Genomic DNA, 6,128 nt, shown 5'->3' on the forward strand with positions numbered 1-6,128 from the left:
AAAACTAATGAGACAACACTGTGTGAGAATCTACATGCTTAACTTCATGAAAACTAACGATACAACACTGTGTGAGAATCTAGGTTCTTGACTTCATGAAAACTATCGATACGATACTTTGTGAGAAACTATGGGCTAATCATCACGAAAACTAACAATACAACGCTGTGTGAGAAACTACGTGCTTTACTTCTTGGAAACTAACAATACAAATCTTTTTGAGAATCTACCTGCTTAACTTCCTGAAAACCAATGATACAACACTGTGTGAAACTACGGACATATCTTCATGAAAACTAATGATACAACACTGTGTGAATCTACGTGTGTAATTCCTTCAAAACGAAGGATACAACTCTGTATGAGAAACTACATTCATAACATCGTGAAAACTAAGGAGACAAAACTGTGTGAGAACCTCCGTGTGTAATTTCTTCAAAACAAACGTTACAAAACTTTCTGAGAATCTACATATGTAACTTCTTCAAGACTAACGATACAACACTATGTGTGAAACTACGGGCTCAACATCATGAAAACTACCGATACAACACTGTATGAGAAACATGCATAACATCGTGAAAACTATCAATACAACAATTTGTAAATACCTACGTGCTGAACTTCATGAAAACTAAGGATATAACACTGTGTAAGAAACTACATGCATAACATTGACAAAACTAACCATATAGTACTCTGTGAGAAACTAAGTTCTGAACGTCATGAATACTAATGATACAACACTGTGTGAGATTCTACGTGCTTAACTTCTTCAAAACTAATGATACAACACTGGTTGAGAAACTACAACCATAACATCGTGAAAACTAACGAGTAAACACTGTGCGAGAATCTACATGCGTAATTTCTTTAAAACTAATGTTACAACACTTTTGAGAATCTACGTGAATAACTTCTTTAAGACTAACGATACAACACTGTGTCATAACCTATGTGCATAATTTCTTTAAAACTAACGTTACAAAAATTTCTGGGAATCTACATGCGTAACCACTTCAAGACTATTGTAAAACACTATGTGTGAAACTACATGCTTGACATAATGAAAACTAAAGATACAACACTGTGTGAGAAATTACAGGCGTATCTTCATGAAAACAAACGAATCAACCCTTTATGAGAAACTACGTGCTTAACTTCATGAAAGCTAACGATACAACACTGTGTGAGAAACTATGAGCTTAACTTCATGAAATCTAACCATACAAATCTGTTTGAGAATCTACCTGCTTAACTTCATGAAAACTAATGATACAACACTGTCAATGAAACTACGTGCTGAACTTCAGGAAAACTAATGATACAGCATTGTATGAGAAAAAACATGCATAACATGGTGAAAACTAACGATACAACACTGTGTAAGAAACTACATGCATAACATCGACAAAACAAACAATATACACTGTGTGAGAAACTAGGTTCTAACTTCATGAAAACTATCGAGATGACACTGTGTGGGAAACTAAGTGAATAACTTCATAAAACTAACGATCCAACACTGTGTGAGAATCTACATACTTAACTTCATGAAAACTAACAATACAAACATTTTTGAGAATTTACCTGCTTAACTTCATGAAAACTAATGATACAGCACTGTGTGAAACTAAGTGCTGAACCTCATGAAAACTAATGATTCAACACTGTGAGAGTAGATATGGACTTATCTTCATAAAACCTAATGATACAACACTGTGTGAGAATCTATGTGCGTAATTTCTTCAAAACTAACGATACATCACTGTATGAGAAACTACATCCATAACATCGTGAAAACTAACAAGACAAAACTGTGTGAGAACCTACATGTGTAATTTCTTCAAAACTAGCATTACAGCACTGTGTGAGAATCTGTGTGCTGAACTTCATGAAAACTAACTATACAACACTGTGTAGGAAACTGCATGCATAACATCGACAAAACTAAGGATACAACACTGTGTGAGAAACTAGGTCCTTAAGTTCATGAAATCTATAGATACAAACCTGTTTGAGAATCTACCTGCTAACTTCATGAAAACTAAAGAAACAACACTGTGTGAGAGACTACGTGCTGAACTTCATGAAAACTATCGATACAACACTGTGTGAGAAAATTCGGGCTAATCTTCATGAAAAGTAATAATACAACACTGTGTGAGTATCTACATTCGCAATTTCTTCAAAATTAACGATACAACACTGTTTGAGAAACTATGAGCTTAACTTCATGAAAACTAATGATACAAAGCTGTTTGGGAATCTATCTGCTTAACTTCATGAAAACTAATGATACAACACTGTGTGAGAAACTAGGCGCTGAACTTCATGAAATCTAACGATACAACACTGTGTGAGAATCTTGTTGAGTAACAAATACAAAACAAACGATATAACACTGTGTGAGAGACTGCATGCTTAACTTCATGAAAACTAACGATTCAAAATTGTTTTAGTATCTACGTGCTTAACTTCATGAAAAGTAACGATACAACACTGTATGAGAACCTATATGCATAATATCGTGAAAGCTTACGACACAACACTGTGTGAGAATCTACGAGCTTAACTTCATGAAATCTAACAATTCAATGCTGTTTGAGAATCTAAGTGCTTAACTTCATGAAAACTAGCGATACAGCACTGTTTGAGAAGCTACGAGCTTAACTTCATGATATCTAATGATACAAAGCTGTTATAGAATCTAACTGCTTAATTTCATGAAAACTAATGACACAACAGTGTATGTGAAACTTCGTGCTGAACTTAATGAAATATAACGATACAAAGCTGTTTGAGAATCTATCTGCTTAACTTCATGAATACTAGTGATACAACACTGTGTGAAACTACATCCTCAACCTCATGAAAACTAATGATACAACACTGTGCGAGAATCTACGGACATATCTTCTTGAAAACTAATGATACAATACTGTGTGAGAAACTAGGTTCTTCATGAAAACAATCGATATGACACTGTGTGTGAAACTAAGTGCTTAACTTCATGAAAACTAACGATACAAAACTGTGAGAATCTACATGCGTAATTTCTTCAAAATTAATGTTACAACACTTTGTTACAATCTACGTGCATAACTTCTTCAAGGCTAACAATACAACACTTGTTCTGAAATTATGTGCTTAACTTCAAGAAAACTACTGATACATCACTGTGTGAGAATCTGCGTGCTGAATTTCATTAAAGCTATCGATACAACACTGTGTGAGAAACTATGGGCATATCTCCATGAAAATAAATGATATAACTCTAACTGAGAATCTACGTGCATAATTTCTTCAAAACTAATGATACAACATTGTGTGAGGATCTACGCGCTTAACTTTATGAAAACTAATGATACAACACTGTGTGAGAAACTGGGCACTGAACTCCATGAAAACTAACGATACAACACTGTGTGAGAAATTACGTGCTTTACTTCATGAAAACAAATGATACAACACTGTGTGAGATTCTATGTGCATAATTTCTTCAAAACTAATGATACAACACTCGTTGAGAAGCTACAATCATAACATCGTAAAAACTAAGGATACAGCACTGTGTATAAACTACATGCATAACATCGACAAAACAAACAAAATACACTGTGTGAGAAACTGGGCACTGAACTCCATGAAAACTATCGATACAACACTGTGTGACAAACTACGGGCTTATCTTCATGAAAACAAACCATACAACACTTTATGAGAAACTGCGTGCTTTCCTTCATGAAAACTAACGATACAACACTGTGTGAGAAACTATGAGCTTACCTTCATGAAATCTTACGATACTAAGCTGTTTGAGTATACCTGCTTAACTTCATGAAAACTAATGATACAACACTGTGTGTGAAACTACGGGCTGAACTTCATGAAAACTAACGATACAACATTGTATGAGAAACTACATTCATAACATCGTGAAAACTAAGAATACAGCATTGTGTAAAAACTACATGAATAACATCGACAAAACAAATAATATACACTGTGTGAGAAACTAGGTTCTTAGCTTCATGAAAACTATCGATACAACACTGTGTGAGAAAGTACGGGCTAATGTTCATGAAAACTACGGATACAACACTGTGTGAGAAACTAAGTACTTGTCTTCATGAAAACTATTGATACGACACTGTGTGGGAAACTACGTGCTTAACTTCATGAAAACTAACGATACAAACCTGTTTAAGAATCTACATGCTAACTTTATGAAAACTAATGATACAATACTGTTTGAGAAACTACGTGTTGAACTTCATGAAAGCTATCGATGCAACACTGTGTGAGAAACTATGGGCTAATCTTCAGGAAAACTAACGATATAACACTGTCTGAGAATCTACGTGCTTTACTTCATGACAACTAATGATACAAACCTTTGTGAGAACGTACCTGCTTAACTTCATGAAAACTAATGATACAACACTGTGTGAGAAACTATGGGCATATATTCATGAAAACTAATGATACAACACTTTCTGAATATCTAGGTGCTGAACTTCATGAAAACTAACGATACAACATTGTGTAAGAAACTACATGCATAACATTGACAAAACTAACGATACAACACTCTGTGAGAAATTAAGTTCTTAACTTCATGAAAACTATTGATACAAACCTGTTTGAGAATCTAACTGCTAACTTCATGAAAACTAATGAAAAAACACTGTGTGAGAAACTACGTGCTGAACTTCATGAAAACTATCGATAAAACACTGTGTGAGAAACTACGGGCTAATCTTCATGAAAACTTATGGTACAACACTGTGTAAGAAACTACGAGCTTACCTTCATGAAAACTAATGATACAAAGATGTTTTGGAATCTATGTCCTTATCTTCATGAAAACTAACGATCCAAAGCTGTTTGAGAATCTACCTGCATAACTTCATGAAAATTAATGAAAAAACACTGTGTGTGAAACTACGTGCTTAACTTCATGAAAACTAACGATACAACACTGTGTGAGATTCTATGTGCATAATTTCTTCAAAACTAATGACACAACACTCGTTGAGAAACTACAATCATAACATCGTGAAAACTAAGGATACAGCACTGTGTATAAACTACATGCATAACATCGACAAAACAAACAAAATACACTGTGTGAGAAACTAGGTTCTTACCTTCATGAAAACTATCGATACAACACTGTGTGATAAACTTTGGGCTTATCTTCATGAAAACAAATGGTACAACACTGTGTGAGAATCTACAAATCTGTTTGAGAATCTACCTGTTTAACTTCATGAAAGCCAACGATGCAACACTCTGTGAGAAACTATGGGTTTATCTTCCTGAAAACTAAGGATAGAACCCTGTGTGAGAATCTACATGCTTAAATTCATGAAAACTAACAATAAAAACATGTTTGAGAATCTACCTGCTTATCTTCATGAAAACTAATGATACAACACTGTGTGACAAACTTTGGGCTTATCTTCATGAAAACAAATGACACAACACTGTGTGAGATTCTACGTGGATAATGTCTTCAAAACTAACAATACAACACTGGTTGAGAAACTAAAATCAAAACATCGTGAAAACTAACGAGTAAACACTGTGTACGAGTCTACATGCATAATTTCTAGAATACTAATGTTACAACACTTGTGAGAATCTATGTGCGTAAATTCTTCAAGACTAACGATACAACACTGTGTAAAAATCTATGTTTGTAATTTCTTCAAAACTAACGTTACAACAATTTCTGGGAATCTAAGTGTGTAACTTCTTCTAGACTAACGATACAACAGTATGTGTGAAATTACTTGCTTAACATAATGAAAAAAACGATACAAAACTTTGTGAGAAACTACGAGCTTTACTTCATGAAAAGTAATGATACAAAGCTGTTTGAGAATCTACCTGCTTAACTTCATGAAAACTAATGATACAACACTGGGTGAGAAACTACGGGCACATCTTCATGAAAACAAACCATACAACACTTTATGAGAAACTATGTGCTTAACTTCATGAAAGCTTACGATACAACAGTGTGTAAGAAACTATGAGCTTAACTTCATGAAATCTAAACATACAAAGCTGTTTGAGACTCTTCCTTCTTTACTTCATGAAAACTAATGACAACACTG

The sequence above is a fragment of the Mesocricetus auratus genome, unplaced genomic scaffold, assembly GCF_017639785.1.
Source record: "Mesocricetus auratus isolate SY011 unplaced genomic scaffold, BCM_Maur_2.0 Super-Scaffold_100799, whole genome shotgun sequence".
NCBI lineage: Eukaryota > Metazoa > Chordata > Mammalia > Rodentia > Cricetidae > Mesocricetus > Mesocricetus auratus.